The following is a 22,523-nucleotide window of genomic DNA, read 5'->3' as shown; positions in this document are numbered from 1 at the left end:
GGAGTGACTACAAAGGGACATGAGGGAACTTTCTGGACAGATAAAAAAGTTCTGTATTCTGATTGTGGTGGTAGTCACACTACTGTGTATATTTGCCAAAACTCAAATTGTGTACATAAAATTTTACTGTATGTCATTTATATTTCGATAAAACAGAATAACATCAGAAATCAGAATCAATTATTTCTCAAACGCTGAGGCACTTGTTAAAATAATTAATTGGGAGGCCATTAGGTTGAGACCACTCCAACGCCTTGGGTTTCTGCGCAAGAAATTGAAACCCATCTCACTGTATTAAAACAAAGCTAAACCCATCCAAAACCATCAACTAACCTCTCACTAAGTACTTTCCGTTTTAACCAACCAAATATTTTCTCTGTCTTGCTCCAGTGAACATGTCATAGAAGTTTATTCTTCACATCCCCTTGGTGGAGGCCCAACCACTTGGGATCTGGCTCTGCCCAACTCATGAATCACTGTTTGCACAAATAAATTCTTTAAAACATTAATGTGTGTGAGTTTATCTTTTAACACACTTTTGCAGATGGTATGAAAACCAATGAGCTACATGATCTGTGAAATTTGTCCACACTTTTCCACGATCAACACATTTTATCTTATTCCACCATTATCTTTGAAATGTACACTATCCCAAGGAAAACCATATTAAACTAAGGATAGCTTAAATTCTTAAAAACAGATTTAATTGTTGAAAATCTACTTTTCAAATATGAGTTAATTCATATTTATTTATCTGTACCACAATGTGAGATAGGCAGAAACATAGCTGGTCCTTAGTATTCCTTGATCCATGATTTGTGAATTTGCTGACTCAGTAGAATTAGAAGTTGAGCGTATTCCTCAAGTCTCACAGCTAGTAACTGGCAGTGCCAGCTCTGTGAGTTGACCACACAGTCACAGACTGGCCTGAGTCCAACTCCATTCACTAACTCCTTGACTTGCTGGGAACAGCAGGAACCAGGGACTCGGTACTAGAGCAGGCCTGCAAATTACAGTCTTCCCAGAGTCTGTCAAGCCAGGTTGAACTAGGGAGCATAACCAAGCCAACCTCTGGAGATGGGTCTGATGCCAGATAAATAACTACTCCCCTCTCCTCATGTAGGCCCACACTCTGATATCCTCCTAGCACCTACGTTGACTGGGTTCTGATTCTGTCTAAAGACTTCAAATCTCATATGTTCTTTAGAAACAGCAGCAGGCATAACAGACAGAAGTGGCATCACTGTTGCTGAGTCACCCAACGATCAGAAGGCCACCACCACTCCCAGCCTCTACTACATTGTTGGGGTGAGCAGGACTGAAGCCACGTTGGGACCTAAAACAGTAAGGGCTGCAGGCAAATTTGAAAAGGACACAGTTTTTTTCTTGGCATGCATTTCTGTTGAGTCCCTCTTTTCCTATGGTTATTTGATATTTTAAACCTTAGTTATGGGACAAGATGACATTATTTGCATAAATGTAAAGATGTTTTCCAGCAAGCCTGAAACTATAACTTTCAAACCCTGAGAAACCAAGGAACACATCAATAAAGCCATGCTGATCCCACCCCTCCAGCAGGACCAAGAGATAACATCAATAGGAACAGAAACCAGACAGAAGTCTTGGCTAGACCTTGTACCTGGCTCCTTACAGAGCCCTGTGGCTCATGTCTCTCTCCCTCCTGCTTTTCATTTCCCACATTCCATTTCCTCAGCCTCCTCTTTAAAAACCCTCAGTAAATCTCAGTCTTTGAGACAGCTTTAGTCTGGCCGTTCTCCTTCAGGTTTACTGGAGAGACGGGTCAGCCTAACATCTCTCCTCGGGTCACTGGTATTCCTGAATAAAAGCTGACTTCCGTTTTCACCATTTGACTTTTGAGTGGCTTGTTTTTGAAAGGGGGCAGGCAGTCCGACCTGTGTCCAGTAACACTGTTGCCACCTTAATTCAAACTTTTATCAGTACTTAATGCTAACCTCCTAACTGGTTTCTTTCCTTCTAGCCTCCCACTCTCCACACATTGTAGCTAGAGAAGCCCATAAAATTTTTAAGTTCCTTCTATAAACGCTTAGATCCCCATTGCCTATAAGAAAATGTAAACTCTGCAAGCGATCCTTATAAAGTGCCACAATCTAGATGCCTCTTGTTCCCATCTATAACCTCATCCTAGCCAATTATTCAAGGGCTAAAAATGCATTCATTCGAATACTCAAACACCTACTATGTTCCAAATACTATCCTTATGAAACCAGGGAACAGACCCCCAATTTCTCCCTAGCTGTTCCCCTGAACCCCCTCAGAGCAGACTTTGGCTTAGGGAAAGGGGGAAATAGTTGCTTGACCAGGCAGGATGGGCTGGATTCCCAGGAGTAGCAATACGAGTAGAGATGATCAAACATAAACTTCCTTAGGCTAAGACTTGATCTGGAGGCTAGGATGTTTGCTCCTTAAGCTAAGACTTGATTTGAAGGTCAGAATGTTTGTTCCCTAAATGAATTCCTTATGGCTTAGGATAACATCTGTAATGCCAATCACAAGTTATTTCTGCAGACTGCCTGCAACTACAAGCCTGCTTTGAAGCACACACACCCTGGACCCTAAGGCACCAGGGAAAATATCAGATGCCAGGAATAGTTGTGTTGCCTTCGCGCTGAACCAATCAGCTTCCTACACAACTTCTGGGACCCCCCCGCTCATGATTCTGTCTTATAAATCTTGTCATTCTAAGCTATCTGGGAGTCTGAGATCTTAAAGCTCCTTTAGCTACATGGGTTCCTTTGAATGGTGATCCAAATAAACGCTAATCTTTAACACTGCAAACTTTGGTGTGAGACTTCTTTATCTTTTGGGCAGTGGATGAGGAAGCCCTCTCGGTTTCTAACACTTATTACACCACATCTGTCCAATGATAATGAAGTAGTAGTATAGGAAAAAATAAAGGAGAGTCAGGGTAAAGAGGCCATGTGTGTTCCTGGAAACATGGTATCTTCCAGAGAGGTTAGGGAGGCCTCACTGACAACTGAAATGAAAAAGTTGCCATTTACTGAGATGAGGAAGGCTGCAAGAAGAACAAGATCTGGAATGTGGTTTTACATATGCTAAGTTTAAAATGCTTACTATACTTAATGTTCAAAAGTTTTTATAACCTAATCTCCAGCCTCCTTGCCCTCCCTGGACATCAGGGGGTGGGGCTGAAACTTCCCACCCTCTCATCATATGCTTGGTCTTTCTGATGACTAGCCCCCATCCTAAAATTTTCTAAAGGCTCCACCCTGAGTCACCTCATTAGCATAAACTCAGGTGTGTTCTACCACTCAAGAAATTCAAAGGGTTTGGGGGGTCAAGGGTTTTGTGCCAGAAACCAGGGACAAATACCAAATGTATTTTTTATTATATGCCACAAAGATGAATGTTCTTGGAGCCTTAGACAAAAGAAAAGTTTGTTTCTGTTTGAAAGGATGGAAGATAACCCGGAATGAGCATACAAAGCCAAATGGGTGAATTTCATGTAAAAGCACAATGTATCAACATTAATAGACCCTTCCAGACTCTTACAATTTGTTGTTGAATGACTAAGCTGTTATCCCCTGTAAACCACTGAACTTGTGGTTTAGTGATAGAACTAGATTTTAGTTACTGCTGTATCTCAGAACCATGCTTACAAGAAATGCTCAAATATTTGAGAGATGAATTGGGTGTATGACAAGTGTCTCAATGAATGAGAATGAATGAGGAAGGTAAAATAATCCCAAAGGTTTTGTGCATTAACTGAAAAGAAGAAGAGTGAGTTTTAGGGGAAGGTTCTGAGCTCCATGAGACAACCAGAAAAAGGAGTAGAAGCCTAGCTTTTTACCAGTTACCTGTTGTACAAGTTTCTTCCCTATTGGAGTATAAGGTCCTAAAGGGCAGAGATTATGCTTATTAATTTTTGGATACTCATGACCATCACGCACAGCAAATAAATATAAGATTCAATAAAACATACTTATTGAATTAGTATAAGGATTATCCATCTTGAGGCAATCCTGGTCTATACCACACTTAAGACTTGCATGTAATGGGAATTTAATAATTCATTCTGAGGAATCTTTCCTCATTCATTCTTCAAACACATGAGGGCCTACTATGTGCCAGGCACTAGTCTAGGATCTAGGGATAGAGAAGTGAACAAGCCAGATGAGGTCACTGATTTCACAGAGCTTATACTCAAAAAAATTGGGGGAAACAGACTCATGAATTAGCTCATTGCAGATAGTGCTAAATACTCTGAAAACTAAGGGCAAATGAGATAAAGAGTGACTGGATGGACTACCGTGAGTGGTCAGGAAAGGTCTCTCTGAGATGACATTTGATATGAAATCTGAATGAGGAACTAGCCATATGAAGAGCCAGAGGAAGACGGAGGACAAGGGCCCTGCAAAAGGTACAAGGTTGGCCTGTTCCTGGAATGTTGTAGTGGGGAGAGTGCAGACATGAGGTCGAAGAAATAGGTGGGGGCTACATCAGGCAGATCTTTAGGCCACAGTAAGAAATCTGGATTGTATTGAAATCAGCTGCTGACCATCCCAGATAATTAGCTAAGCTAAATAATTGCCCAAAGTTCCTTCTAAGATAACAAAATGCCTCCCAAGTTTCCTGTAATAAGATGATTGTTAATCACTATGGCCTCAGTTGTTTTGTAGAAACGTCAGAGCCCTTGAAGTGAGACAGATCTGAACAGAGGAACCAGAATGCCAGACACAATTAAAAAGTGAGGGGTCCGTCACCATTTATTGCAAGACAAGCAGAAAAAAAGGAGCAAGACTGGAATGTGCTTATCTGCCACTAATCAGCTCCTGCCAACTTGCAGTTTTTGTAACTTTACCTATACTTCGCTATACTTCCAGCTTCCTATAAAAATAAGTCACACTTCTCGGTCGAGGAGACAGATTTGAGCACAGTCTCTTGTTTCCTTGCTTGGTTGGTCAAGCAATTAAAGCTTTTTCTTTCCACAAAAGTGGGTGCCGTAGTGTTTGGCCTTCTGTGCACATCAGGCAGCAAGCCCATTGCTCGGTAACAGGATTTCAAGGGAAACGGGAAGCCCCTGGAAGTGAGGTTTTAAGCAAGCGAGGACATTTTTAAAGATTACTCTGAGGACAAGTGGTAAGTGGTCTAGCAAAGCAAAGGAAATAAAAATCTGGATGCCAGGAGAGAAGGGTACCAATTGGAGCCAAAATGCAATGATAAACCATGGAAAAGATCAGGACTATGGGTGAAAAGAGGGTAAAGAAGGAAAGAAAGGATTGTTTGAAAGTCCACTTATGATGACAGCCAAATTGACAATACGAGGGGTCTTCAAAAAGTTCGCGGAAAGATTCGTATTATCTTTCAATTCCATTTTTCCACGAACTTTTGGAAGTATTCTCGTATCCCACTGGGAAATGAGAGAATTCCTCTCTGGAGAAATGGAATAATACATACAGAGAATAGGTTTTCAGATACTAACTGGGGATACTGCTAGAGAAGAGGTCAAGTCACTACCCAAACAGCCTCCAGCAAGCCCAGAGCTGAAACAGAATTTATCATTTTTTACCACCTCACCCTTAAATATGAATGGAGAACAAGATCACTAGACATTTACAGAAAACCTTCTATCAAGAAAAGAGTCCAAAGTAAACAAGTAGAAATTTTAAAAAATGGAACAAACAAAGACAATGCAGAGAGAAGAAAAACACTTTATTAAAAAAAAAAAAAAAAAAACCAAACCTATAACTAAGGGTTCAATCTCTCTACTGGCCAGCTGCCAAAAACAAAAAAACTGTAACTAATATGTTTAGGGAGATAAGATATTGCATACATGTAACAAGAACAGGTGCTACAGAAGAGAAATAATCAAAGAACAAGAAAGCTGTGAAATTAAAAACTGGATAGCTAAAATAAAAATTCAATAGAAGAAACAGAAGACAACAGCCAGAAGAACGTGGGAAGACAAGTGAGACAGAAAACAGGAGATAAAAAGGCACAATTAAAGAATCAGCCCAGCAGTTCCAACATCCAACTAACATCAGTTTTGGAAAGAAAAAAAAAAAAAAAAATGGGAGAGAGAAAATTATCAAAGATCTAGTAAAAAAAATTCTCCCAAAAATGAAGAAAATATCTGAATTGAAAGGGCCCAGAGATGGGCCGAGCCCGTGGCGCACTCGGGAGAGTGCGGCACTGGGAACGCGGCGACACTCCCGCTGCGGGTTCGGATCCTGTATAGGAATGGCCGGTGCACTCACCGGCTGAGTGCCGGTCACGAAAGAGACAAAAAAAAAAAAAAGAAAGGGCCCAGAGAAATGAAAGACACATACCAAGGTATATCATAACAATATTTCAGAAAGAAATGATAAAAAGCCTACCCAAAAAGCTTCTATAAAGGGAAATGAAGTCATCTATCAGGACAAGGAAACAGAAGGCATTAAGTTTTTCAACATCAGACCTGGAAGCTAGAAATCCATGAAGTAATAATTTTAAAATTCTGGATGAAAATTATTTGCAACCCGAATCTATTCAAATTACCAATCAAGTATAAGGCTAGAAAATAAAATAAAAAGACATTTTCAGCCACGCATTTGCTCAAATTATTTTACATGCATTCTTTCTCAGAAAGCTCCTAGAAGATGCGCCCCAATAGAATAAGTGTGTAAACCAAGACAATGACATGAGAGCCAGAAAACAGGGGACAGAACAGGGTAGCAGAGAAAGTATAGACTTCTATACAACAATGACAGCCATTGAGAAGGAAGGTGGGGGATTGGGTGGGGGAAGGAGGGGAAGACCAATTCCTTTGAACATATGGGAAATATCACTGATGGGTGTGTGTAAGAGTTCATGGAACATTTGTGGGAGAACAAATAACAATGTGTGCATATAAAAAAAGTAATACCAGGTAAATTTAAAATGCAATTAGTAACTTCAAGGAAAATAGAGAACCATATAAGAAAGGAGGTATGATCATATTACTCTATTTGACCAGCAGGGAATATTTACACAGTCAAAATATAAATCCTTACTCTTAAGTTAGACAAAAACTGTGTATATTAATGGCAAGCAGGGAAAGAAATGGGGAATCTACCATGGTTAATAAATAATGTCTAAAACTGCAAACTCAAGAAATAGCAATGAAAATGTTATTTAGAAATATAGAAGTAAATAACTAGTAGGATAGTGAAACTGAGGATTAAAAGGAACTACTTTTTTTTAGAAGTACTATTGACTTTTGAAACTATATTTTTTCTGTTAAAAACTTTTTATAAATAGTGGGGGAGGGGAGAAAGGGAGAGGGGGGAAGGAACGGGTAAAGGGTCACGAAAATCAACTACAATGTATATTGAGAAGTTAAAATAAAAAAAAGATTACAGAAAGGGGAAAAAAAACTTTCGATAAAATATTTTCTCAATAAAACAGTCTGGCTAGTATGTGAAAAGTGGATTATAAAGAAAAGATGGATTGGAAAAAAGACAAGTTAGGAAACAAAGGCAAACCAAAAATGATGATTGTGGTGGTGGTGATAGTCATGGAGAAGAGAACATATTCCAGATTTTTTTTAAAGAGATCAAACTGAGAAGACTTGCATACTTGATCTGCTTAAAGGAAAGGACAAAATCAAGGATGATATCTAATTCCTTGGCTTGAACCACTGAATGGAAGCAGATAACATTTCAGCTGGGAAAGACTGGGGGGTGGGGGTGGGGAAGCGGGGTTGGAACCAGTGGCAGAAATCAAGAGCTGAGTGTTCGGTGTATTAAATTTGAGATGCTTATTAGATCTCCAAGTGGGGATATCAATAAAAAAAAGTCTGATCCATGAGCCTAGGGCTCAGGAAAGAAGTGAGAGTTGGAGATATAAATTTTAGAATCATTAGCTATAATTGGTGTTTAAATCTCTAGGATTGGATGGATACCATAGGGAGAGGACAGGCAGAAGATAAAGAAAACAAAAATATATTTGTATTATATTATAGAAATATAATAGAAGAATAGGAAATAGCATGCATCTCATACAGAAGTACTAGCTCATAAACTTTATTTCTGAGACAGATGATAGGTAGGTGTACATATAAACAGACACATGTAATTTATTCATTTATGAATTTACTGTGAATAATGTACTTCCTATTGTAGGTTGTGGTCAAAAAGAAATCAAATTCTAGAGAAGAAGAAGCCAGGAAAAGCTAAACAATTAGCTACCATGCTAGGAAGAACACCATGGAAGGACAGTGTACAAAAGTCAAAAGAAATGCTTCTCGAAGAGAATGCTTAACTATACAGGATGAGTACGACAGGTTAAGTTCAGTTAGGACTGATAAGCACTCACCAGCTTGGTAATACGGAGGCCATTTGTTACTGACCTTGACAAGGGCAGCTTCAAGTGAATGATGGGGGTAGGCAACAATTGAGAATAAATGAGAGGTAAGAAAGCAGAGACAACCAGTAGGGACAGGAGAAGGAAAACCTCCCTAGGAATCTGAATTCACTATGTGAAAAAGCTTGTCCAAGTTTTAAAACAAACTAAACTTTGAATTCCTTGGGGCAGACCCCCGTCATAAATTCTGTGTTCCTGGTGCCCAGTAGGAACTCAACATTCAGTTTGCTGAACTGAATGAAATCAGAAAACAGGAGACCTAAGCCTAAAAGGCAGAGGCTCTTAATCTGAACTCCACCTTGTGGTTTAAGGGAGTCCATGAAATCTCTGAAATAGAAAAGAACAATTGTTTTAAGGGCACATGACTAAACTATCCAGCAACTCCCTACCTTTCAGCCAGTGCTGATGACATAGTGCTTGTTATGGACTGAATTGTGTCCCTCCCCTAAAATTCACAGGTTGAAGTCCTAACCCCCAATGTGACTATATTTGAAGATAAGGCCTTTAAAGAGATAATTAACGTTAAATGAGGTCATAAGGGCAAGGGCCTTAATCCAGTATGACTAGTGTTCTAAGAGAACATTAGGACACAGACACAGAGGAAAGACCACATGAAGACACAGAGAGAACACCTCGATCTAGAAGTGAAGGAGAGAGGCACAGAATGTTAGAACATTTAACTGTGGTGTCACAGTGAAGCAAAACCAAACATTAAATATACATATGAGTATATAAGTACAAGTACATATAAACGCAGATGCACAAGAACACCCTATATCTTCTGCAGGCACAGCTCTAATACCAAGCTTTAATTAGTACATTAACTGTGTAATGAATAAGCCCTGTAGTATTTATTATGAATTCTGACCAATTATTGCATCATCGTGAACCCATACCTCAGTCTTGTAAATATGAATAAACTCACTGACATCTGCTTTAAATACTTTTTACATTTTCACAGTTGCTCAGCCACGTTGCTGATAGACCTGTGGTTATCGGTTACTGTGTATAAAGAATCAAAAAGATCTAAAACTGCCTTAAGTTTAATGTCCTCTCATTCCAAGACGGAAAATAACCATTGCACACAAAACAGCACCATTATTGCGAACTAAGAGCTAGGTTACCTGGCCCTGGAAGTTAAGATAGCCGGTGTCTGTAGTTCTGCCTGATCTCAGCAGCTCTGCTTGGAATTTAGTTTAAGCCTGAACTCGAAATAAACAATTTCACGTGTGCTGAAAACCCAACTGTGCCCTAATCCCTGATTAAATGAAGGTAGTGAAACCTCTCATTATCATTAGGGTCAGAACCTGTGAAAAAGAAAAAACGGGAGTAACCCATCACCTCACCTTCGAATACAGGCCAGGGTTCAAATCTGGACAGACCGGCACGAATGGCAAGAGGAGACGCTGCCGGCGAAGCAACGTCTGGTTTAGCCCCGAGTCAAGATGCCCAGGCCTGGATCCTGTCCTATGCCTGTCCAGGGTGCCCGCGGGCCTGCCATCGGTCAGGGGCACATCTCCTCTGAGCTCACTCCCGCGAGGTAAGGGGACAACAGACGATGACAAGAGCCCTGTCCATCCATCCCTCTTCCTTTTTTTGAAGCGAACAAAACAAGCAAGTGAGCAACCCGAGTCGCGCGGGCGTGTGGAGGTGCCCCACGGCGGATGCCCTGACTCACCGCACACCATCAGCAGCAGGACGATCAGCAGCGTGGCCACGAACACGAGCAGGGTCAGCCCGACGTTCTGCCACATCTTGGGGGGCGGAGGGCGCGGGCGGGCGGCGCGTCCCGGGCTTCAGCGGCCGGGCGGGCGCCCCTCGGCAGCGCCCCAAGGGGGCGGGGCGGGCACGGCGGCGCTGACCGACCGCCCACCCGACCCTCCTTCTGTCCGGGGCGGCCGGAGCGCGGGAGGCAGGCGGGCCGCGGGGCGCCCCTACCCCCTCATCGCTCCGGGGAGCCGGGGCCCCGGCGCCCGGAGGCCTCGGTGGCGGCCCGATGCGCTTCCATGGCGGACGTCGCACGCCAATGGCGAGGACAGAGGGTGATCACAGGGACAAGCAGCGGCCACACGGTCCTCGTTGCTGCCCTCCCGAGGGTCCCTCGACCCCTAGGGACGCCAGATGTCAGAGTCTCCAGGCGCCGGCAGCAACTGCTCGGCCCCCTGCCCCTGCGGCAACTCATCACCCAGCGCGCCCTCCGCTCGCCTCCTCCGCGGCGCGGGGGCGGCTGGGAGATGGAGTGCGGCGCCCGGTAGGGGCGGGAGGGCGTCGCCCCGCAGGCACTACAACTCCCAGAATGCACCGCCTGCCTAGGGTCTGGGGCTCCGCCTCTCCGCCCTCTCGCCCCTTTGGTCTCTCTCCAGCCTCCGCCTCCGCCTCCGCCTCGGGACCGCGGGCTGGTGTTCTCAGAACGGGTGGAGTCGGCTTCCCCTCCTGTGCTGGGCCGAGGCGCCAGTGAGACTTCAGCCATTGCCACCCCCCCACGCAAAGTCGTTTTTAGAGCCGCGATCGACGCAGAGGGAGGAGAGGGGAGGTGGCTGCCTGAAAAACTGGTTGTACGTGAACCCAGCCCTGTCGCCGGGGGCAGAGGTGGGATACTTGGACTTTTGAGCGAGTACTCACGTCCCTGCCAAGGAAAGTGGTCAGGGGCACGGAATATCATTTTTTCTTTGCAATAGATGTTACATTCTATGTTTTTATAGGTGATTTTGGAAATAGCCCGCGAGTGGCTTAAGGACGTCCGCTGTGCCCTTAATTCACAGTAAATTTGATTCAGCTGCTTTCTTGAGGCCACGCGCCAGATAATCCACAGCTGAAGATTTTGCTGCACTACCTTGAACACAGGTCTGTGAAACAAGACACTTCAATAATCTCAAATACTTTCTGAAATTATGTGGGGTTTTGGTGTGGTGGTTTTTTGTGCAGCTGGCCGGTACAGGGATCCAAACCCGTGACCTTGCTGTTACCAAGTGCCTGAAATTGAAACTGCCTAGTTCTGCCAGACTGTTCATTTGTTAAACAGGTGCCCCCGGAAGAGTTGAGGATAAATGTCTCTCCGTTAGAAGGAATCAGTCTTCACGGTTTTTTGTGATTCTTTTGCTCCCTGCCGCACCTTTCCTGCTTTTCTACAAATTCCTCTTCTCTGTCTCCTGTCTCCAAAACTAAATCTAAGCCGCAGTCCCTTGACTTAAGTGTATTCCAGTTATATCTAGCTGCCCTACTGTGAGTTGTCAACTGTCGGAATCCTGCCGATGTAGCCAATTGTACTGTCGGGTTGGGGCTCACAGATCCTTCAAAGCCATTGTACAGACTGGGTCACCAGACCCCTCACATGCAGGTCCACGCTAGGTAGTTGGAGAAGATCCTGGGAGCTGTTAGACGACTCAAGCTCAATCCTCAGCTTCCTCAGCAGCAGCGGCTGTGGCCTCCTGGAGGATCCCAGGGACCCTGGCAGCAACAGCTTGCAGCAACAATAGCAGCAGCAGTAGCGGTGTAGGGAAAATATAGGTAAATGGTCAGATGTCCAGTATCTTGCTGAGCATTTGATGTAAATATGCATGCGTGCCCAGGTCTTCCTTGGTTATTGTCTAATGTAATTGTGCATGTGCACCCAAGTGTCCTGGGTTATGGACTTAAGTATAACGGATGAGTGGCTCTGATCCATGGTGCCCCCTGCCCCAGGGATACCCCCCAGGGGAGCCACGGGGAGGCCGCTACTGCTGCTGGAAGCTGTTGCTGCCAATGTCCCCTGGATGCCCCAAAAGGCCACAGCTGCTGCTGCTTCTGTTGCTACTGCTGCTGCTACAGCTGAGGACTAAGCTTGTGTAGTCTGCCAACAGTTCCTGATCTCTCTCAATTACCAGTTGTGTATTGGCTATCTTGCCTGGGGACAGTTTCAGAAGCTTCCATTTCGACTGCCCCACTATGACAGCACTGACCTCATAGACCAAGGAGCCAATGTGTGGGTTATGCCACCTGCAGAGTATATTTATTCCAATTATACATGGAAATGGGGAAATGACCCCTGAGTGAGTGTACAGATTCAGTGGGCCCACTATGCACCAGACTTAAGCCAGGACCCCATTAGTTACTGGACTCCTATAAGCCCCTGCTCTAACAAGGAGTCCATGATGCTCCAGATCTCTGGGTATCAAAGTTAAGTCAGAGTCTGTATGCAATAGTATGGGGTCTTTCCCTATCTCCAGTGTACAGTCAGCCAAGCAAATGGCCATATGACCCTTTGGGGAAGGATGGGGTGAATCATCACAGTACATACTTGTTGTGGTGTTGCAGGGTACTACTTCTTGGGGAACTGGCCATCTCTTCAGTCAGTAGACTTTGGATCGATCTGAAAATTGGCTCAGGCCCAGGAACCAAACAAAGGATTATAGCTTTTTATTGGGGCAATTGTGGTCAGCCTCCTGCTGCTCCATTTCTGCCCTTTTCTGGTTGTAGATGTGAGGCGTTACCCTTGCTGGCCCCTTGTCTATTTTGCCCCCAGGGATGCCATGCTTTATTATTCATCTCTCCTACTCCTTGAAGGTCAAACCCCGTTTTAGTCCATTTCTGTTGCTCATAACTGAATACACCTGAGTAATATATAAATAAATGAAATTAGAGGCTGGGAAGTCCACAGTCCAGGGAACACATCTGGTGAGGGCCTTCATCCTGGTGGGGTGATATTCTACGGCAGCTCGGGGTATTGCATGGTGAGAATTGGCTGAGCAAGAGAAAGCTAAACTTCCCACCTGCCCTCCTTGAAGCCACCAGAACCACTCCCATTACCGCATGAATGGATCAATCCATTCACCAGGGCACGGTCCTCACAATCTAATCGCCTCTTAAAATCCCCACCTTTCAGATACCTAAATTGGATTTCCCACCCTCCTAATACTGTTACAATGGGGGCCAAGCTTCTAAGACATGAACTTCTGGGGGACACATTTAACCCATATCACCCCCTTCGATGTCTCTTTGACCTTCCCAGTTGTTACAGTAGTTGTGGACTCTCTGCTTCTGGTGGTTAAGTACTGCCACCTGGTCTCTATTATTTGGGAGCCTTACCATCTTTACGAATATTGATGACCTAGCTCTGTGACAACAAAAACTGAACTAAATGAGGCTACCAGAGACACTGCCTTTATGTCGTGGTTAATGGGCCTTCCTGTGGAACATACTCCTCTAGTGGGTGTTCTGGCACATTTTGTCCCTTTATTCCTTTCTCTGCCATTTGCTGGGGAAAACTCAGGTATTTTTACTCAATCATGGGCTGGAAGTAGTTGGTAGGAACTGTGGTTTCAGCATGAAGGTGGTGGTGCTTCCCAAGGGGCAGCAGCTGGACCAGAAGTTGATTCCCTGACCACATGATGTGATATCGTGACTGCCACATAGGTAAAAGCATGATATACATGATTTATTTTTGAAGAAATTCCCTTGTGGGAACAACGTTGGGCAAAATCAGTAAAATTTTGACTTTCTAGGTACATTCTATGTACTTTCATTTTAATAAAAGTTAGAAAAACTAACATTTATTGAGCATTTATTACATGCAGTGCACTCTATTAAGCACATGGTGTTATGTTACCTCATTATGTAATCATTATCAGTCTCACTTTACAGATGAGCAAACAAAGTAGCACATAACTAAGGAGCTACTCAGATTTACAAAGTAAGTGGAAGAGATAGGATTGGAACCAGGTCCAACCAATTCCACAGCCTTTGTGTTTTACATCAGTGTTTTTTAGTTTTTGACATAGAGATTTTTGTACATATTATATTAGATATGTTATTTATATGTATTAGGTATTTATAACTAAATATTTTATTTTTTGATGCTATTGTAATACACTGGCTTTTTAATTCCATTTTCCAATTGTTCATTGCTAGTGTATTAGAAATACAATTAATTTTTCTATATTGACCTTGTATCCTGGGATGTTGAAAAACTAAATTAAAATTTTTACAAGGTTTTTTATAGATTCTATGGAATTTTCTATGTAGACAATGCCATTTGCAAGTAAAAACAGGTTTTTTTCCTCCTAATCGGTGCCATTTTCTTTCTTTTTCTTGTCTTGTTAGACTAGCTAAGAGTTTAGTGTGATCCATTTTAAAACAAATCTTAGGAAGAAAGCTTTCAATATTTAACCATTATGTATGATACTTTTAGGTTTGTTGTAGATGCACTATACTTAATTGTAGAAATCTTTTTTCTATTCTTAGATTGCTGAGCACTTTCATCATTTTAAAGTCATGAATGGATGTTGGATTTTGCAAAATACTTTTTCTTTATCTATTGAGATAATCATATATTCTTTTTCCTCTTTACTCTGCTAATATATTGAATTACATTGACTGATTTTCTAATGTTTAACCAACCTTATATTTCTAGGATAAACCTCACATATTGAAGGAGTTGATTTAAATTTTTTTTTTAGCATTTTGGAGTTATGTCCATGAGGTACTTTTTTTTTTTTTCTAATAGAGTGGCTGTCTGATTTTGTTAACAGGGTAATGATAGCCTTATAAAGGGCAGAGAAGTATGCCCACCTTTTCTGTTTCCTGGAAGAGTTTGCGTAGAATTTGTATCATTTCTTCCTTAATTGGGTAGAATTTATCTGTGAAGGAATTTGAATCTGGAGTTTTCTTCATGGAAAGGACTGTACTACAAATTCAATTACTGAATAGATATAGGACTTGGCTAACTAATTCTTCTTGAAGAAATCTTGGTAGTTTGAGTCTTCGAAGAAATTTCTCTATTCCATCTAAGTTATCAAATGTATTTGCATAAAGTTCATAATATCCCTTTATTATCCTTTTAGTGTCTGTGAGATCTGTAATCATGTCCATTTTTTATTTTTGATATTGGCAGTTTGTGTTTTCTCTTTTTTTTTTCCCATCCTAATCAGTCTGGCTAGAGGTTTATTCACTTTTTTGTTGTTCTTCTCAAAAAACCAGCTTTGGTTTCATTGATTTTTCTCTATTTTTCTATTTTTTATTTTATTGATCTCTGCTCCTATGTTTAATATTTCCTTTCTTTTACTTACTATGGGTATAATTTAAAGTGTAAATTGAGGTAATTGAAATAAGAGCTTTGTTCTTTTCTAATATAGTTGTCTAATGCTATAAATTTCCTTCTAAGCAATGTTTTAGCTGTATCTCACAAATGTAGATATACTGTTTTTCATATTAATTAAATTTAAGCTGTTTTCTAATTTCTATTTTGACATTTTCTTTGACTCACTTATTTAAAAGTACATTGTTTAATTTCCAAATCTTTGGGGATTTTTCCAGGTATGTTATTGATTTATAGTTCAATTCTGTTGTGATCGGGGAAGATACTTTATATAATTAATTCTATTTAAATGTGTTGGGGGTTGTTTTATGGCTGAGAGTATGGCCTTTCTTGGTGAACATTCCAGGTACACTTGAAAATAATGCATATTCTATTGTTATTGGTTTGAATGTTCTGTAAATGTTGATTTGGTCCAAATAATTAATAATGTTGTTCATGTCTCCTTTATCTTTACTGATTTTCTGTCTACTTGTTTTATTGATTACTGAGAGAGGAGTCTAGAAGTATTTAACAGTAATTGTTAATTCATCTACTTCTTTTAGCTCTATCAGGTTTTGCTTCGAGTATTTTTAAGCTCTGTTAGCTGCATACACACTCATGCTTTCTATGTCTCTTTAGATCTTCTTATGAATTTACCCCTTTATAATCATACAATGACCTCCTTTATCAGTTTTAACACATTTTTGCGTTCAAATTTATAGAGGGTTTATTTTGTAGACAGTGTACAGTCAGACATTGGTTTTAAATTTTTTTTATTATTTTATCTCAGGGGAGATCATGAACATAGTCCCCAACTAGCGTAAATTCCACAGTCGAGTTTCCCACATGTGGGGAGTTCAGAGGGATCAGTACATCTGAAGTACAATGGAAAGCCTGGCCCTGGGAGAACCACCTTCATGATCAGGATATCTTCCCTGCCATGTAAGTATTTGTCTTGCTTTTTAAAATACCGATCTGATTTAATGATGTATTTAATGTAACTATTGATGTGGTTGGATTTAAGTCTACCATCTTGCTAATTGTTTTATATTTATTCCGTCTGGTCTTTGTTTCTTTTGCCACCTCTTTTTTCCTGTTTTTGCATTAATGGAGTGCTTTTATGATTCCATTTTATCGCTACTGTTGTTTATTTTTTATAACTCTTTTATAACTTCTTAATGATTGCCATAGGCTTAATATATACCTTTAATTATTCAAAGTCTACCTTCAAACTACTTCACATGTAGTTTAAGAATCTCACAACTCACAACTATATACTCTCAAGTCCTCCTATCCATCCTTTGTGCTATTTTCATAAATTTTAATTTTAAATATGCTCTAATATACACTAGATGACTACTGCTTTGGTTTCAGTCATTTAATTATCATTTAGAGCAGTTATCAATTTAAAAATGTCTTTTATGGCCGAGCCCGTGGCGCACTCGGGAGAGTGCAGCACTGGGAGTGCGGCGACGCTCCCGCCGCGGGTTCGGATCCTATATAGGAATGGCTGGTGCACTCACTGGCTGAGTACCGGTCACAAAACAGCCAAAAATAAAAAATAAAAAATGTCTTTTACATTTACTTTCCTTCTTAGTATTTCTGTAATCTTATAATTTTTTTATTTTAACATTTATTTGTATTTGTGGGGTATAATGTGTTGTTTCAATACATGCATAGAATGTACATTAATTCACTCTGAAGATAGCATAGCTCTATACCCATAAATCTCCTCCCGTAAAGTACTTATTTAACTTTTCCTTTAGCATGGGTCTGCTGATAAGTAATTCTTTCACCTTTTGTTTGTTCAAAACAATATTTATTTAACTTCCTTTTAGAAAGACATAGAACTCCGGATTGATAGGTTTTTTTTTTTCTTTCAGTGATTCTAAGACATAACTCTATTTTCTTCTGGGTTGCATAAATTCTAAGGAGAAATCAGTAATTCTTATTCAGGCTACCCTCAAGATTTTCTCTTTATCTCTGGTTCCAGAAGTTTGAACATTGTTTGTCTGCGTAGATTTTTTTTCTCACATTTATCCTGCTGGGGGTTTCCTGCACTTCTTAGATATGTATTTTGAAGTCTTTCATTATTTTTGTTAGCTCTTCACTTTCTCTGTTTATTTGGCTTGTACAGCATCTAACTTCTCTTCCTCTCATGCTTTGTCTGAGGCATGGCAGGGCCTATCATTTTTTAAATCTCAGGCTTTTCGGTTGTGCTACAACCTTAGTTCTCTGAGGGGTTCCAAAAGAGTTACAAATTTACACTTTATCTGGAGCTTCCTTGTTCTAGTGGAAGTTATGTTTTCTTTCAGGTTTTCTGGAAATTAAATGAACAATTAGGGTAAGTTCCACTGTCTATTAAAAGCCATGAGTTTATACTGATGTTTTCCATTGCAATCGAACACCACAGGTGCATTGCCATTTTTCCCATTTCTATATGCGACTCCCTTCTCAGTCATGGGAAACCTGACTCTCATTCTCTCATACAGAAGGATGTCTCAGAACTGCCAACCCGTACTCCTGTGAACAGCAAACCTACTAACTAGAGTTAAATACCTCTTCATCCTTTTTTAGGTAAAATTTACATACACTGAAATGCCTAAATCATAAGTATTCAATTTAATGATCTCTAATAATTTCCACACTTGTAATAACACACTCAAATTTAACTTCTTCTTTGAAGAATTCCCTGCCTAACCTCCATATGCAATTTTGACATCCCTTTATTATAAAACTTACTGTAATTATTTCTCTGCAGATTATGTTCACTGGACTATGAACTCATTACAGAAAGGCACTAAATTACCAGCTAAGGGAGTTACGATGAGAACTGTCAAGACATGAAAAGAAAAAGAAAAAGATGGCAGCAGTTGGAATGCTAATAAATCATTATGTTCCTATAACTCTTTAAAGATGCGTAGAACTCTTTTAATCATTTATCAAGTAGCTTTTGAAACTGGTGGGTGGTAAGTGACACAAATTACTTTCACTATATTTATATATTAAGACCTTCAGTTTTAGCAAGATATTTAAAAGTAAATACAGGTTACCTGTCCAAAACTTAATGGAGAAGAACATTTTTGTTACAGGTTGGTAGTCTGACATCTGGGGTTTATTATTTTCAGTTATCTAAAAGCAGTGGGTAATCAAATCGGTTGACAGACAGATATTTCTTCTATACCATTATCTTGGCAAAGGAAAGAGCTACATGTATTGAAATTTGATTATGCAGTTGCTTTGGAGTCATGTCTGAAGTTGCTCTGTTTTTCTTTAAATAACAACAAGTGTGTGTGTGTGTGTGTGTGTATGTATGAATATATATATATATATTCTTATGAATATAATTAACCAAGTACATGTTTCAAATTCCTGTAAGAAACTACTACAGAGCAGTATTATGAAAAGAGCCCTGGAAAGAAATCAGAACACCTGGATTCTGGCTCTGGATCATCCACTAGTCAACCTGAAACCTTAGGCAAGTCATAATACTTCCAGTTATATGAGACAACAAAGCTACTTCATTGAGGTTATTATGAAGGCTAAATAAAATAACATTAATAATAATATCAATAATAATAATAAGAGTAGATTACAGGTATTGGGGACTTACCAAATGCTAGGCACTCCAAATTTTTATTTAATTCTCAAAGAACCCCATGAGGCAGGTCTTATCATTACTCATTTTGAAAACTGAGGAAATGAGTTTAGAGAAATTAAGTAACTTACTCAAGGTCACACAGTAAAGTGGTATAGCAAAGATTCAGATCCAGGTCTCTCGAATAAAAAAGTAAAATTGTAAGTGTATTTCTTCCCAAATGTATATAAAATGCCTAACAGAATGTCTGACATATATTAAATAATGAAGATGTGCTAGTTCCTTTCGTTTCTCACTTGATATCCTTGGAGGTATCTCAAAGATGCTAACAAATTTAACAACCACCTAAAACATATTATGCCATTAAATCTGCATTTCCAGCTCAAACTTCCCTTGTGAAGCTCAAGAATTATAAATCCAGCTTCCTTAAGTGTCCAATGGGATCTCAAATGCAATATGGTCCTAAACAAACTCATTACTTTCCAGTTAAATATGCTCCATATGTGGTCCCAAATCAGTGTTTGCTACTGCCATTCATCCAGATGCCTAAAATAGAAATAGGAAAGTCAGGAGTTTTCTTGTAGTTCCCTAATCTGTTTTAGGTCTTCATAGCTTATGGACGTGCTTTTCATATTTCCTGGGATGATTAATCAAATCTTTCTAATCATCAAAAATTCAGCTTAAATGTCAGCACCCGTTTGGATTTTTGTAATATCAATTAAGTATTATCACCTCTGTTCAGCTGCCTTACTTTGTATATAACTCTATTTTTTTATGTTATTATACTAGATTTTAGTGACAAATTTTCATACTCTTCTCTTCCCCTACATCAAAACAATCCAGTAGAACTTTCGGGATGATGGAAATGTTCTATATGTGTTTTGTCCATTACGGTAGTTAATAGCTATATGTGGCTATTTATTAAGCACTTGAAATGTGGCTGGTGTGACTGAGGAACTAACTTCTTATTTCATTTATTTTTATTTAATTTCAATTTAATTTTAAATAGTCATGCATGGCTTGTAACTACTGTAATACATAGTGCAGCACTAGACTCTAAGCTTTATGATGGCAGAAACTACATCTTGTTTACTTTTATCCAATGCCTAGAAATGAGCAGATCCTCAATAAATAGATGGGGAATGAATGAATGAATAAAATATTTGACAGTGCTACAGTAGGGGAAAATCTACTTAACTCAGATACCAGGCAACTACTACATTAAGGTACCATGAAAACTAATAAACAATGATTTCTCAGTGAATAAAAAGTTAATGCAAGTAGTATTCCAGTAATGAAGAAGTAGCTTCTATCATGTCAACCCTCTCTCTGGTAACAAATATAAACTATATGAAATATAAAATACAATAATCTGAAGGCACTCTAGAGGAACTAAAGGAAACTGGAAGTAAATCTGCACTTGAGGGAAGGAAATGGCATAGCATAATTTTCCTGTTTTGATACAGCTTTTTGTATGAGGGTGGGCCCTAGTTGCAGCTTGTTTGGTGGGTAAAATTCTAATAGAAATCCACAGTATTACCGGCTTGGAGATAGAGTTTGGGAGGCCATGGTAGCTAGAAAATGAGAAGGGAAATCCTGGAAACATGAAAGCCATGGGTAGAATAGGGAAAGGGGAATTCTGTATATAAGCCAGGCCATAATCTCTAGCTAATTCCTGTACTACATATGCATGGGGATGACTCCAAGTAGGCCAACTAGGCCTAAAAGAACTGAACTGAGTTTTCAGCTGCTCCACTGGAGGAAAAATAGGGTTGGAATTTGAGTTTGAAGTTAGACTAATTGCTGGTTTAAAGACAAAAACAAAGAAAACATCTTCGGAGGAACATAACAGAATCCAGTGTCCCTATAACGTATTCTTCATGATGTCCAAGTGATCCAAAATTACTAGACTTATGAAGAAACAGTAAAATGTGACCTAAACTCCAGGTAAAAGACAAATAAATGGAGACTGACCTTGAGATGACACAGATGTTGGAATTAGCATTAAGGGATTTAAAACAGCTATTATAACCATCTCAAGGATTTAAGGGAAAACACAGTCATAATGAATGCATAGAAAAATCTTAGCAAGGCAATTGAAACCACAGAAGAGAAACAAATGGAAATCCAAAAAGTGAAAAAACACAGTATCTGAAATTAAAGTTTCACAATATTGCTTTAATAGCAGATTGAAATGAGAAAGAGTTGGTAAATTTGAAGATAGAGCAATAAAAAGTATCCAATCTGAAAAACCAAGAGAAAAGATTGGGAAAAATGAGGAGTCTCGGTGAGCTATGGGGACAGTGTGGAAAGGTCCAACATATGTGTCATCATAGCCTCAGAAGAAGAGAAGAGAGAAAATTAATATTTGAGAAAATAATGGTGAAAAAAACCCCAAATTTGGTGAAAGGCATAAATTTACTGATATAACAAACCCAATGAACTCAAGCAGGAGAAAAAAAGAAAAGGAAAGAAAAAGAAAATCACATCTAGGCACATCAGAGTCAAACTTCTGAAATCACAGTAAAGAGGAACTCTTGAAAGCAACAGTGGATTAACATTACATGAAATGGAATAATATGAATTAACAATGATTTCTCGTTAGAAACAATGGTCACAAGAAGACAGTGGAATGACATTTCTAAACCGGTGAAAGAAGGAAAAAAGTAAACTCAATGAGGTAAAAATAACATTTGAAAATGAAGGCAAAATTAAGACATTTTTAGATAAATAAAAGCAAAGAGAATTTTTATCACCAGATCTGCAGTACAAAAAAATGCAAGGGAAGTTCTTTAGGCAAAAGGAATTAAACACTCAAATCTTCAGAAAAGAATGAAGTGCCAAAAACTGTAAATATTTGGCTAAATATAAAAGATTGTGGGGTTTTTCTAACTTATTATGAATAAATGCGACTATATTTGCTTTAAACCCCACACTGTATTGTGGGATTTACGTGTAACAACTAAAAAAAAGAAAGTAATGAGTCTATATTTTCTGAAAGAGTCTCATACTTTACATGAAGTGGTTCAATATTAAATCTAAGCAGACTGTGAAAAATTAAGAATTTATATTGTGATCCCTAGAGCAACCACTTGAAACAATACAAAGTGGTATAATAAAAAAGGCAAAATCCATTAAAAAGGTAGTCTTAAAATGATTCAATTAAACCAAAATAAATTAAGTAGGAACAGAATCAAAAAATCAAACAAAAACAGATGGGACCAACAGAAAATACTAGTAAAATGGGTGATCTAAATCATATCAATAACTGGACTAAATGTAAATGAACTAAACACTTCAACTTGAGGATAACCCAATGTAGTTACTCCACAAGAGATGAACTTTGTGGTTATATTGACATCAGATATAATAGATGCCAAGACAAAGAATATGACCAGAGATAAAGACGGACATACTACCAATAATAAAAGGATAAATTTACAAAAAAAGACACAAAAATCATACATGCATATTTTCCTCATAAAAAGGTTC

The 22,523-nt window shown here is 39.5% G+C and overlaps 2 long non-coding RNA genes and 1 other non-coding gene across 7 annotated transcripts in view; 1 reads left to right on the top strand and 2 right to left on the bottom strand.

The window, feature by feature from the left end:
• The window catches only part of LOC134378064 (uncharacterized), a 38,913-nt gene extending 28,326 nt beyond the window's left edge, over positions 1-10,587 (bottom strand). For 3 of the 4 annotated variants that reach the window (XR_010023610.1, XR_010023609.1, XR_010023612.1), the window contains exon 1: positions 10,061-10,587. This is a non-coding gene — a long non-coding RNA (uncharacterized LOC134378064). Of the gene's footprint in view, positions 1-9,728; positions 9,812-10,060 lie in introns of those variants that run through there. The other variant, XR_010023611.1, reaches the window with a different exon arrangement.
• Positions 10,588-10,772: 185 nt separating this feature from the next.
• Positions 10,773-18,348, top strand: LOC134378063 (uncharacterized). 2 transcript variants are annotated; one of them, XR_010023608.1, is made up of 6 exons: positions 10,773-10,971; positions 11,085-11,226; positions 16,224-16,375; positions 17,749-17,777; positions 17,926-18,010; positions 18,195-18,348. It is a non-coding gene; the product is annotated as an uncharacterized LOC134378063 (long non-coding RNA). The 2 variants fall into 2 exon arrangements; XR_010023607.1 differs by lacking the exons at positions 17,749-17,777; positions 17,926-18,010.
• Positions 16,221-16,383, bottom strand: LOC134379406 (U1 spliceosomal RNA). Its single transcript, XR_010023797.1, has one exon. It is a non-coding gene; the product is annotated as a U1 spliceosomal RNA (small nuclear RNA).
• Positions 18,349-22,523: the final 4,175 nt, after the last annotated feature.

The sequence above is a fragment of the Cynocephalus volans genome, chromosome 5, assembly GCF_027409185.1.
Source record: "Cynocephalus volans isolate mCynVol1 chromosome 5, mCynVol1.pri, whole genome shotgun sequence".
Classification (NCBI taxonomy): Eukaryota; Metazoa; Chordata; class Mammalia; order Dermoptera; family Cynocephalidae; genus Cynocephalus; species Cynocephalus volans.
The sequence above is the reverse complement of the archived record's forward strand: the minus strand, read 5'-3'. Positions and strand labels throughout refer to the sequence as shown.